The sequence below is a fragment of the Erinaceus europaeus genome, chromosome 11 (assembly GCF_950295315.1).
Source record: "Erinaceus europaeus chromosome 11, mEriEur2.1, whole genome shotgun sequence".
NCBI classification, from domain to species: domain Eukaryota; kingdom Metazoa; phylum Chordata; class Mammalia; order Eulipotyphla; family Erinaceidae; genus Erinaceus; species Erinaceus europaeus.
In genome coordinates, this window is record NC_080172.1 from 15,541,932 (window position 1) to 15,556,323 (window position 14,392).

Sequence of the window (14,392 nt, forward strand, 5' to 3'; positions counted from 1 at the left end):
GAGGCGTGAAGCCAGATCAGATCAAATCGATGGGTTTTATAGTCGACAATATTTATACACCTTTCCCATATTTTGGAGCTACTTTTTCCCCCTGATCCAGCTTTCTAGCCCTTTTTCTAACCATGCTATCATCTCCTCAGACAGTAACTAGGATCCACCTGTATGTCAGATGTCAGGCTCAGAGAAAAAACAAACAAACAAAAACAGTGGTATAGTCATGGGCCCTTTGGAATATGTCTTCCTCTGAGAGAAAACAGACTTTCGCAACTTTCATTGTAACTGGCCCATGTCATTAACAATGTGTTCTTAAGGGGTTAACAAAATTGCTACCTGGATAGTGTACCTGCTTTGTCATGCATGTGACCCAGGTTCAAGCCCAACCCCTCAGAACTGACAAAAGCTTCAATTCTCTGATCTCTATGATTTATTTACTTTTTCTTTATTGGGGGGATTTAATGGTTTATAGTCGACAGTAAAAGGCATCATTCTATTGAAAAAGTGAGTCCAAATCGTCATGACATTCTGTGTCAGATTAGTGGCACAGATTCAGCTCTACCAAAATTGTTTTCTGTATAGTATCAGTTTATATAGTATCTGATTGTATAGTATCAGTTACCATTGTCTCCCCAAAATTCCAGCGTTTTAATTCAGAAATACTTCTATTTCTCTACTTCTTTCTTTGTTTTTTCTCATGAATACTCATGCTCTCCAGGTCATCTCCTACTGTAATGTTGGTCACACTCTGTGCAGTCTCCCTACACAGCAAAACCCTCACCCATGTATGCTTCATGAGGCCTCCCTCAGTTGATAACCCTAATCACTCAAGTTCTATAACTGAAGTCTGTCTACTGCACCTAATATAATCAAATCTTTTTCCTAGTACTTAGTTAAAACCAGTCATTAGTAACTTCTTCCACTCCAGGCTTGTGTTTCCTCCCACATTTTGTATTTTTCTTAATGGTCTCATTGACTACAGGCCTCCCAACATGGACATGTTTTCTTCTTTGACCTGTATTTTACTAATCACTCACACTTTTATCAATTTCTCTAATATGCTAGGTCTACATGTATTTACTACAGTTCTTCTTCTTCTAGCGTTTGCCCTTCTTCCGTAGCCAGTCAACAGCGTCAGGTTGAGCCTGATGTAAAGTTTCGAGACCTCCTTTGAATCTGGAGAGGTGGCAGTCGTTGACTATGTGGGTCATAGTCTGTCTGGAGCCGCAGGGGCAGTTCGGGTCATCTATGGCTCCCCAGCGATGGAACATAGCGGCGCACCGGCCATGGCCTGTTCGATAGCGATTGAGGAGGGCCCAATCATAACGTACTAGGTCAAAGCCGGGTTGACGCTTGCAGGGGTCTGTGATGAGGTGTTTGTTCTTTACCTCAGCTGACTGCCAGCTCTGTTTCCAAGAGACTGGAACAGAGAAGTTCAGTGTAGGCGTAGGGGACCAGATTGGGTGACGAGACGTCAAGCGTTGGACAGGGTGGGCGAAGATATCCGCGTATATTGGCAGGTCCGGTCGAGCGTAGACGTGGGAAATGAACTTAGATGATGCCGCATCCCGACGAATATCTGGCGGGGCGATGTTGCTAAGAACTGGCAGCCATGGAACCGGGGTGGAACGGATGGTTCCAGAAATTATCCTCATGGAGGAATATAATTTGGAGTCGACCAAGTGGACATGGGGGCTACAGAACCATACTGGGGCACAGTATTCTGCAGTGGAATAGCAGAATGCCAGAGATGATGATCGGAGTGTGGAAGCGCTCACGCCCCATGAGGAGCTGGCCAGTCTTGCAATGATGTGATTCCTCGCGCCCACCTTTGTTGCAGTTTTTATGAGATGTTCGTGAAATGACAGAGTGCGATCGAGAGTAACGCCAAGATAGACTGGCTGGGCTTCATGCTGGATTCTCGTATCGCCAAGCTGCACATTAAGCTCACGCGAGGCCGAGGCATGGTGCAGATGGAAAACAGATGATACTGTTTTTGCAGTGCTAGGGATTAGTCGCCATTTTTTACAGTAATCAGATATCAGAGACATGTCTTTCGTGAGTGTTTCCTCGAGGATGTCAAACTTGGATGCCTGAGTTGCACAGCAGATGTCATTGGCATAGATGAACTTCCTTGAAGAAGTTTCTGGGAGGTCATTGATGTAAATATTAAATAGCGTAGGAGCCAGAACAGAGCCCTGGGGGAGGCCACTTGAGACAAGTCTCCATCTGCTAGACTTGTCACCCAGATGCACCCGGAATCTTCTGTTTTGGAGAAGAAACAATATAGTGTTGGCCACCCATGGAGGCAGGCATCTTGAGATCTTGACTAGGAGACCACAGTGCCAGACCATGTCATAGGCTGCTGTGAGATCAACAAAGACAGCACCCGTCTTTAAATTCTTCTGGAATCCATTTTCAATGTAAGTTGAGAGGGCCAGGGCTTGTTCGCAGGTAGATCTTCCTGGGCGGAAACCAGCCTGGGCAGGTGATAGGAATTTCTCTGTAAGAGGAGAAATACGTGACAGAAGCAGCCTCTCAAGGAGTTTGTAACACACGGAGAGGAGAGAAATTGGTCTATAGCTGGCGGCCAGTGTTGGGTCTTTGTTTGGTTTCAAAACCGCTATAATCTTCGCACGACACCAAACTTTGGGCATAGACTCAGATTCCAAGATGTGGGACAGGAATGAAGTGAGCCACTTCTTTGCCGCGGGACCCAGGTTAAGAATGAGTTCTGGGATGATGTTATCATAGCCAGCAGCTGTTCCTGGTTTAACCCTCTTCAAAGCGTCTTCCAGTTCAGACAGTGTAAAGGGAGAGAGTTTTGGAGATGGACAAGATAACCGGAAGTGGGATGACCACTCATGGGAAATTTCTCTTTTCCAGACTGGGTCGATCTTAGCATGTCCAACTTGAGTTAGGTGACTGGCCACTGAGTTTGGAGATACGGGAGGATGGGAGACGGGAGGGGGTTGGCTACTGGCACCCAGTCTGTGAAGAAGCTTCCAGGCCTTCCTACTTGAGTGGGTGAAGTTCAGACTTTCCGTGAGTTGTTGCCAGCAGGCTTGGCGTGCTTCATCCAGGGAGGCAATGAGATGGTCAGCCACATCTGGGTCGCCCGACTCATCATACTGCTTTAGTAGTTGCTCGCATTCAGCATCAAGACAAGGCGTATAGTTAGCCAGTAATTTACTACAGTAATATTAAATTTTAAGGGTGATATTAATCTTTCAGCCCAGGAAACCTACTCCTAGAGAATTATGACATAGAAGTAAAACTTCACAAAGTAAAGCAGTGCTGCAGGTGTCTCTCTTTCTCTCTAGCTCTCTCCCTCCCTATTTCATGAAGCTTTCCCCCTACAGATGGGGACCAGGGGCTTGAACCCGAGTCCTTGAGCACTGTAGTGTGTATGCTTAACCAGGTTCGCCACCACCTGGCCCCCATTTCCAGATTATTTTATTATATTATTTATCAAATTTATTGACTGAAAGTTGTAATTAAACTGCAAAATAGGAGGGATATATTCTCCTCCATCTGAAAGAGCCATATCCATCAAAGTATATAACCTGCAAAAACAAAACACAATCAGCTATAACTGTAACTGTAGGGGCGAGTGATGCTTGCCAATAGTCCTCCAATATTTTAAGGTTTTGTTGGAAAAGTATAATGATGGAGTTGTTTTTTTTTTTTTAAAAAAAGATCTTTGTCGGGGGTCTGGTGGTAGTGCAGTGGGTTAAGTGCACATGGCAAGAAGCGCAAGGACCGGCTCAGGGATCCCAGTTCAAGCCCCAGGCTCCCCACCTGCAGGGAGATCGCTTCACAAGTAGTGAAGCAGGTCTGCGGATGTCTATCTTTCTCTCCCATTCTCTGTCTTCCTCTCCTCTCTTGAGTTCTCTCTGTTCTATCCAACAGCAATGACAGCAATAACAAAGGGAGAAAATGGCCACCAGGAGCAGTGGATTGATTTGTAGTGCAGGCACTGAGCCCCAAAGATAACCCTGGAGGGAAAAAAAATCATTCTAAGAACCTTCTTTCATAAACTAGACTTGGGTGGGGGGAGTAGGATGGGATGAGAAAGAGCTAGGGAGTGTTAGTTACTAACTTTGGTACCAGTCTGGAAGCTCGCTGGTATAAAATCAGTTTTATTTCCCAGATATGAGGTCCCCAAATATTAGCATTTCTCAGAGTCTCTTGGAACTGGAATCAGTAGGAGTGGGGTAAGACCCAAGCATGTGCATTTCTACCTAGTTCCCAGGAAGCTGATTCTCCTGGTGCCATATCTTGAAAACACAGAGTACTGTCTTCTTAGAGGGGAAATTAAAATTAAAAGTGTGCTTAATTACCCTGAGAAGAGCACTTCTTCACCAGTGCAACTGACAGCAGTGACATCTAAGGGAAGTTGTGAGCACTTCCTTAGAGAAGTTAAGATGGGGTCATTAAAAATCACTTCTGTTTGTTTACTATTTGTTTTGCAAAAGAACTGTAAGGGAAAAAAAGACAGCTGGCAACACAGTTCACTGGGATAGTGCCTCCTTTGCTTGCCTATGTCCCAGGTTCCGGCCACCAAGTTGAAGGCAGTTTGGGTGCAGTGGCCTTTTCCCTTCTCTCTGCCTCTGTTGAAATGGTGTGGGGAGTGGGGGTGGGTAGGGAGAGGAAGGAAGGAGGGGATGGGAGAGAGAAAGGGCTTCTAATACTCACATCTAGACGTAATGTGTTTTCAATTAAATGTCTATTAACTCCTGTTTCTAATTTCAGTACCTCTTCTCTCACATACTCTTCTCTACAGCAGAAACCAAAACAAAAATCTAAACAAAATGTTGTGGGCTCTTACCAGCACTTAAAAAGTTAACAAAAGGGTCACAAGTAGAACTGCTCAGGTCAGTGGAAGGTAAAACCAGCATTTGGAAATGCTGTGCAAACACAAATAGTTTAAATTGTAGAAAAGGCCTGAGGAAATTACAGAGGGAAAACTTTTCCGTCTGAAGTTCCAGTTGCCAAGGAGTTTGTGTAGGTTGCTGGAGACTTCGCCCCTCCATGGCTCTCTGTGACTCACTGTGTCCCTGGGAAGCCTTAGATTTCGCAACCAGAGAAAACAGAACTCTGGCTTTGATCTCTCTCTGGGCTGAAATGTATGAGAATCTTGGTGTCTAAAGCCCGGATGCTTCTGATCAAAGAGACAGTAGCAAAACTTCAGCTTCAGTTCCTAGAAGTCAGTCTGGTTTGTTCCTAGGTGCAAAGGTGCCATGGAATGGCTTCCCTAGTAGCATGAGGTAAGAGCAAGAGTAGGATTAGAACAATTGGGGGGGTGGGGAGACCTGGATTAGATATTCAATTAGACATCACTCTTTTAGGTTCCTGCAATCCTGCAATCCGTTTCTGACACCCCCTTCCCAATCCCTATTTGGGAAGATGGACTGTTTCCTCCAGGTAGAAACTCCCACACTTGAAATAGCTTTTCTCTCTGCATTCATATTACTCTTTGCTTTTTTACACTTTGTACTTGTGGGTCGAAAACAAATACTAGCTTAGGCAAATATATTTATTTAATCTTAATTTCCTCTATAAAAAAAACAAAACAGTTGTTCTGGTGGTGGGAATTGTGTGGAACACAATCATCCCCTCTTATCCTATAGTCTGTCAAAATTTCCATTATATATATATATGTATATAAAGACAGTGTAACCCAGTGCTATGGTGCTTAAGCTCATACTTGGTTTAGATTAGCACTGCTACATTTTAATGTGCAAACAAGTGGCCTAGGGATCTTCTTAAAAAGCAGAATCTGGTGCTCTGGGAGGTGGCGCAGTAGATAAAGCACTAGACTCTCAAGTGTGAGGTCCTGAGTTCAATCCCTGGCAACACATGTCCACAGTGATGTCTGGTTCTTTAGTTCTCTCCTCCTATCTTTCTCATTAATAAACTAATACAATCTTTAAAAAAAACACACAGGAGAATCTGATTCAGTATGTCTGAGTTAGAATCTGAGATCTGGCATTTCTAGCTTGTTCCCCAATAATGATATTGCTGATACAGAAACCAGGGTCCTAAATAAGGGGATTGTTTAAAGAGGTTGTTTGCTTGTTGTCTTTAAGGCCAGTACTCACTCCAGTGCCCAGATTTTTATTTGACTGACCTGGAGTAAAAAATAGTATTTATATTTAAGGCATCCTCAGTAATTTTTTTCAATGTAATGAGGATTCAGAGAAAAAGTTAATGTTTACAAAAGATGAGTAGCAGTCATTAATGGGTCAGAAAAGACATTTCCTTTAAATGGAGCAGAGCTGGGGCTGGTGAGATAACTCACCATGAGTAGTCCAGCATTAGAAGAAGTTTGGGTGCTGTGGTATCTCTCCAGTATATGTCTCTCTTTTTCTCTCCCTCTAAAAGACAGCTCAGAGTTGTGAAGTCTCGGAAACTACACACACAAAAAAAGTCAAACATCGTTAAGTGGAACACATAATGATATAAACATTGTTTTGCAAAACTTTCCAGCTAAGAATCAGTGTGGGTATACAACTCTTTTTCCCCCCATTTTATTGGATAGGACAGAGAGAAATTGAGGGGGGAGGGAAAGAGAAAAATAAATAGCTGCAGGCCTGCTTCACCACTTGTAAAGCTTCCCCCTGTAGGTGCGGAGCCAGGGGCTCAAACCTGGATCTTTTCGCTGGTCCTTGCACTTAGTACTAAGTGTGCTTATCTTGGTGCTCCACCACCCTGCCCTGGTATACTACTCTTAATGAAAATAAATTGCTGATAATTCCAGTAAAGAGACTTTAAATGTTTCAGTTGCACCTACTTAATTTGCCATTATAGTGGAATTTATATTTCATTGAATTTTTTCACATAATAGAATTTTTTTTTAAAGATTTTATTTATTTATGAGAAAGATAGGAGGAGAGAGAGAGAACCAGACATCACTCTGGCACATGTGCTGCTGGGGATGGAACTCAGGGCCTCATGCTGGAGAGTCCAAAGCTTTACCACTGTGCCACCTCCCGGACCACAATAGAATATTTTCTATTGATTACTTTTCAACTACTTAAATATATAAAATTATTCTTTTTAAATATTTATTTATTTTATCTTATTTTTTGTTGCCCTTGTTTCTTTTTTATTGTTGTTGTAGTTATTACTGTTGTTGATGGATAGGACAGAGAAAATGGAGAGAGGAGGGGAAGACAGAGAGGGGGAGAGAAAGACAGACATCTGCAGACCTGCTTCACTGCTTGTGAGGCGACCCCTTGCAGGTGAGGAGCCGGGGGCTCGAACCAGGATCCTTACCCCGGTCCTCACGCCTTACGCCACTTGTGCTTAACCTGCTGGGCTACCGCCTGACTCCCTATAAAATTATTCTTAACCAAATGCTCACTATAAATTTCTTATAATGATTAAAATCTGTTCTGGATTTGGGTTTGAATTCTCAATTTGATTGAATTAACCCATTGCTTAGAACTTGGTTTCTGATGAATCCTTTAATATTTTTGGCTGCCTTATCCTTTGTACTTTGATTACAGATATTTGCATTTAGAATCAAGGCCTTTTGTGGTTGTTACAATAATAATTGTTATTAAAAATAAAATGTTATTTTCGACTTTACAGATCTATTTCATGGCTTAAGAAGTAACTTACTGGAAAAAATCGAGTTTCTTTTTTTTCTTCTTTTTTTTAAAGAATTATTGCGTTTTTTTTTTTAATTATTGTTGTTTTAGTTTGTCAGCTCTAGCTTATGCTGGTGCAGGAGACTGTGGAACCTCAGGCATGAGAGTCTCTTTGCATACCCTCCAGCCCCTGCCTGAATAAAAAAGTGTTTACTGGATTGTCTTCTTGGCTTTTTAAAACTTAATTTGAGATGTCTATGAACTATTCAAGTAAATAGTTAAGTAAACAGTTGGTTTTACAGGTCTGGCAATCGAAAGAAAGGACTAGAGTGACAATAATAGGGTGAGAGTTGTCGGCATGTGCATGGCAGGTGCTTAAATTTCTGTAACAAATGCTATTGTAGAACCAGTGTTAGAACATATGCCAGACAGTGTTCGAGTCATGGAGAAGAAAGAGGAAAAATGCATTCGTTTCATGTATGAAGTCCTTTGACAATACAGCAGCTACAGAGAATCAAAGAGTGACAAGTGTTCCAAAAGGTAACAAAATGAAAAAGAAGGTAGAGGCATTCAAAGATGTGGTGTGCACCAGACCAAGTGGGTAGCACTTGCCAAGTTCCTGGAAGAGAAGTAATCATGCTATGCCAGAAAAAAATAGCGAGACAGCCAGCATCAGGCAAAAGTACAGTGAATAAAAAAGCAGCGAGGTTGAGGAGATAACACGCTGAATTATGCAACAGACTTTCATGCCTGAGACTCTGAGGTGCCTGGTTTAATTCCTGGCACCACCAGAAATCTTATCTTAGGAATGCTCTGTTTTACCGCCTTTTTTAAGTAACCAGAAGAAAGAAGAGAGGGTCTGAGTTGCGTGGACTTGGTAGTTTATGGTATATTCTTTCTAATTGTGATGGCAAGTAACTAGAGAATTTTTAAACCGTAGTAATGTTATCTAATTTACATTTTTTAAAAAACACTATCTCTGTTGGGGCCTGTGGTGGTACACCTAGTTAAGTGCATGTATTACCATGCATAAGAACCCAGGTTCAAGCACCCATCCCCCACCTGCAGGGAGGAAACTTCACCAGCGGTGAAGCAGTGTCTCTCTGTTTCTCCCTTTCTATCTCCCTACCCTATAAAATTCTCTCTGTTCAATAAAATAAAATAAAGTTTAAAAAAAACTATTAGGGGGTCAGGCAGTGGTGTACCTCATCAGAAGGACCTCGAAAAGTGTGTTTCTCCCTCTCTTTCTTTGCCTATAGGGTTATCGCTGGCTCGCTGCCTACACTAAGAATCCACTGCTCCTGGAGGCCATTTTGTTGCTCTTGTTGTTGCTATTGCTGTTGTTGTATAGGACAGAGAAAATTAGAGAGGAGGGGGAAAGACAGACACCTGCAGACTTGCTTCCCTGCCTGTGAAACGACTGCAGGTGGGGAGCCGGGGTCTCTGAACTGGGATCCTTACCGGGTCCTTGAACTTGGCGCCATGTGTGCTTAACCCGCTGCCCTACCGTTCCCCCTCTATCCCTAATTTCTCTCTGTCCTGTCAGAAAATGAAAGAAAGAAAGGAAGGAAGGGAGGAAGGAAGGAAGGAAAGAAGGAGGGAGGGAGGAAGGAAGGAAGGAAGGAAGGAGGAAGGAAGGAAAGAAGAAAGGAATGAAGGAAGGAGGAAGGAAGGAAGGAAGGAGGAAGGAAGGAAGGAAGGAAGGGAGGAAGGAAGGATGGCAGAAAGAAAGAAAAAAGAAAGAAAGGAAGGAAGGAAGAAAGAGAAAGAAAGTGACCACTAGGAACAGTGCCAGTGTCCATTGCGGGCACTGACTGGTGAGCCCCAGTGATGACCCTGGGGATAAAAAACAAACTACCTCTGTAAGAACTAGTGGAGAAGAAGAAATCCCTTAAGACAATTCTGGATTAGGACCTGGGTAAGGCACCTGCTTTGTCATATATTCGACTCTGGTTTGAAACTGACCCCCATGGTACTTGGAAAAAGATTCTGTGCTGTGGGGTATTTTCCTATCTTCTTTTTCCTATATGTATCTGTCTCTGTTTTTCTACCTGAAGAAGGCAACTCAGAGTCCTGAGGCCCTGCTCTGCAGCAAGGAAATGTAGAGCACAGGCTTTGCATGCATGAGGTCCTGGGTTCAAAACCAAGTATTTCATATGCCAGAGCAGTGCTCTGATTCTGCTCTCCCCTGCTTTCCCTCATCTATTAAATGACTAAATGAATAAATACTACGTAGTACTTCTATTCAGCCATTATGCTAGTGCTACTAGAGAATAATGTGCTCACCAAAACTCATATGATAACCACCACCACCACCCCCATAGCACCCAATGCAATTGTATCTGGAGATGGACCTTTGGGAGGTAGTTAGGTTTGACTCAGTCCTGATAGTGAGGCCTAGTTCCCAGGTATCTTGCCGTAATTGTTTACTGCTCAGTACTTTGTGAGTTGATGTCAAGGCCCTTATATAAGAATTAAGAGGGAGTCGGGTGGTAGCGCAGCGGGTTAAGCGCAGGTGGCGCAAAGCACAACGACCGGCTTAAGGATCCTGGTTTGAGCCCCCGGCTCCCCATCTGCAGGGGCATCGCTTCACGGCGGTGAAGCAGGTCTGCAGGTGTCTATCTTTCTCTCCTGCTCTCTGTCTTCCCCTCCTCTCTCCATTTCTCTCTGTCCTATCCAACAACAACGACATCAATAATAACTACAACAATAAAACAAAAAGGGCAACAAAAGGGAATAAATAAATAAATAAATAAATAAAAAGAAGTTGATTTAAAAAAAAAAGAATTAAGAATTAGAGTAGTTGTGAGCTCAGATCTAGAGGGATGCAGAGGTCACACAGGCTCCTAAGCTAATTCTGGGCCCCAGATCACATCAAATTGATGGGGTTTATAGTCAACAATATTTATTTCCCTTTATCATCTTAGGGAGCTACTCTCTTCCCTGATCCAGCTTTCTGGTCCTTTTCCCAGCCATGATGTCATCTCCCCAGACAATAATTTGGATCCACCTGCATATCAGATTTCAGGCTCAGGCAAAACAAACAAACAAAAAAAACACTAGCATAGCTACAGGCACTTTGAAATATAACTAAAATATGCCTACTAGCTATCTACAAAATGGAGGACCCCCCCCCCCCAACACTTCATCCTCACTATTCCAGCCTTTAGGTCCATGATTGTTCAGCAATTTGTTTGGCTTTGTATGTTAACTTTCTTTTCAGCCACCAGGTTCCAGATGCCAGCATGATACCCCCCAGACTTTCCTGAACAGACAACCCCACCAATGCGTCCTGGAGCTCCGCTTCCCTAGATCCCTTCCCCACTAGGGAAAGAGAGAGGCAGGCTGGGAGTATGGATAGACCTGTCAATGCCCATGTTCAGTGGGGAAACAATTACAGAAGCCAGACTTTCCTCTTTCTGCATCCCACAAGACTTTGGGTCCATACTCCCAGAAGGCTAAAGAATAGGAAAGCTGTCAGGGGAGGGGGTGGGATACAGAGTTCTGGTGGTGGGAATTGTGTGTGAAGTTGTGCCCTTCTTATCCTATGGTTTTGTCAATGTTTCCTTTTTATAAATAAAAAAAGAGAAAAAGAAAATAACTAGAAAGGTAAAAAATAAATAAATAAATAAATTGTTGCATACACTCAAAAACAAAACAAAAAAAGAGTTGGATTAGGACACCAAAGTAAAAACCCTGGAATGAGGGTAAGGGTGGATATTTGGCTTCCTGGGGTAGCAGGGGTAGGGTGGGGTGGGGGGTGGGTGGGATGGGACACAGTCTTTTGTTGGTGGGAATGGTGTTTATGTACACTCCTATTAATTTGTAGTCATATAAATCACTATTTAATTAATATGAGAGGGGAAAACTGATTGTATGTCTCAAACCTTTTGAAGCACAGACTGAGTCTTTTTAATACATAGGCTGAGTCTTTGATATGTTGACTCTCTCATAAGCCTAGATCAGGGAGAACAGAAGCAACTGGTGGCACAGCTATATACAAATGATGTCAAAGGACATAAATTATGGTGATGTTGTATATGATACAGAAAATTCTAACAAAGGGATTTTTCAAAGTTAACCCAATTATCAAAGAATGTGATTATAGCAATAACTATCCATTGTCTTCTTAACTCTAAGACAGCAGGAACCTCCCATTTCCTCTAAAGAGCCTATATTTCCCCCAGTCCTGGAACCTCTAGGGTGAGGTTCACTTCTCTTAATTCATACCAAATGATATTGCATCCACTAATCCCAGCCTAATCAACACAATGAGTACCACCTCCGCATGCTTCACTTCAGATTGTGTCCAGAGACTTCAGGTATAGAATGTCAACCTTTCAGCCTCATTACTCGGGTGAGACCTTTCCTTTCATAGTATTCTCTGATTCCATTCCAGGAGGTTTACTTCCTAACAAGTCCCAAAACCTAGATATAGACAAGGTGCATATGTTCACATGTATCCATAAATTAGGGCAAAATATATACCTGAAAGCAAAAATACACAATCGTCTGCAGTGAGTCAGTATAAAGTTCCTGAGGAAATAGTATCTAATTAGACTTAGATGCCCTCCTCACCTACTTCCTATTATAGTTCTTTCATTCACTCCAAAGCTAACTTTAGTAAAGCAAGGACTGCAAAAGCTGAATAAGGGCAAGAGACTGGCATACTTTAATGATGACTCTTTAGTCACTATCAGGCCACCCCATCAGCTGGGGCCCTAATCAGGGAGTCCTGAGATTCCCAACAGACATGATGGGCCTAGACCTTGAATAAATCCCTCTCTCCATTGTTACTGGTCATCTCTATCAGGAACAACAAACTAGACCCCTTTGTGGGCCCCCATAGGACCTTGTCCTCAACTTGGATCAACAACGGTAAAGAATGTTCCATCCTCTGAAGGGAGGCTGGACAACATACTCTATATTAAACCTGAGGAAGATGGGTCAATATTGAGGCAGCTTGGAATGTTCCTACTCATGACCACAGAATGTGAGCTCAGATCTGCAGGGACGCAGAGGTCACATGGGCTCATAAGCTGAATTTGGGCCCCAGACCAAATCAAATAGATGCGGCTTACAGTCAACAATATTTATGCCCCTTTCCCATATTAGGGAGCTACTCTCTTCCCTGATCCAGGTTTCTGTTCCTTTTCCAGCCTTGACATCATCTCCCCAGACAATAACTTGGATTCACCTGCATATCAGATTTCAGGCTCAGGGAAAAAAAAAACAAAAACAGTTTAGCCACAGGCCCTTTGGAATATAACTAAAATATGCCTACAAGCTATCTAGAAAATGGAGGACCCCCCAACTCTCTTCATCTGCACTATTCCAGCCTTTAGGTCCTTGATTATTCAACAATTTGTTTAGCTTTGTATGTTAACTCTCTTTCAGCCACCACGTTCCATGTGCTAGCATGATGCCGATCAGACCTCCCTGGACAGATGACCCCACCAATATGTCCTGGAGCTCCGATTCCCCAGAGCCCCATCGTACTAGGGAAAGAGAGAGTATGGGAGTATGGATCAACCTGTCAATGCCCATGTTCAGCGGGGAAGCAATTAAAGAAGCCAGACCTTCAACCTTCTGCATCCCACAATGACCTTGGGTCCATACGCCCAGCGGTATAAGGAAGGAATAGGAAAGCAGGGTGGGGGAATAGCATAATGGTTATACAAAGAGACTTTCATGCCTGAGGCTCTCAAGTCCCAGGTTCAATCCTCCATACCACCGTAAGCCAGAGCTGAGCAGTGCTCTGGTATAAAAAAAAAATTAAAAATAAATAAATAAAAGAATAGGAAAGCTATCAAGGGAGGGGATGGGATACAGAGATCTGGTGGTGGGAATTGTGTGGAGTTGTACCCCTGTTATCCTATGGTTTTCCCAATGTTTTCTTTTTATAGATTAAAAAAATAATTAAGAATTGAAAATTAGAATCCTTTTAACAGTAGATATGAGAGCTCTTGTTCGTTTGCTTCCCCCCCCCCCCCCGCCCTCTGAAGACTTAGCAAGTGGGCTAGGGTGGTTCATCCTACTTGCATATCTGAAACCCTAGAAGTCATGGTTTCAACCATCAGCAACACTATATATACCTCTCTTTCTTCCCCTCCCCCCTCCCCCTACCCCTCTATTATTACCACCAGTGTTATTTCTGGGGCTTGGTGCTTGCATGATGATGCCACTGCTCCCAGCACAGTCATTTTACTTTTTTTTTCTCCTTTCTTTTTTTCTTTTTGATATAGACAGAGAAAAACTGAGAGAGAAGGGGAAGATACGGAGAGAGAAAGAGAGACACTTGTAGCACAGCTTCACCACTCAGGAAGTTCTTCCCCTCTAGATGGAGACTAGGGGTTTGAATCTGCGTCTTTGTTCATGATAATATAAATGTTTTACCAGGTGTTTCACCACTCAGCCCCTGCCCTCTCTCATAATAAATAGCTCAGCAAGCAGACAGCAATCTATAAACCAAAAGGGGGCCTCACCAAAGCTGACCATGCTGTCTGGCACCATGATCTCAGGCCTCCAATCTCCAGAGCTATGAGGAAATCAGATTTCTGTTTTTTTAATCAACAGTGATGTTTGTTGTGGAAGCATGAGCCGAATAACATAATTGGAAAACAAAATCATAGTCTGTAGGGATGGAGAGACTGGGAATATTCCCTTACTGAGTTAGTAAATTCTGGCATTGTTCAGAATTCTGCTTTCTGAGAAAAAGCAGTGAGCTCAGGTGGCATGGCAAATAAATTACTATGACTTTGAATAAAATTCAGTTTCTGAACAGTACAGACAAAAGAACA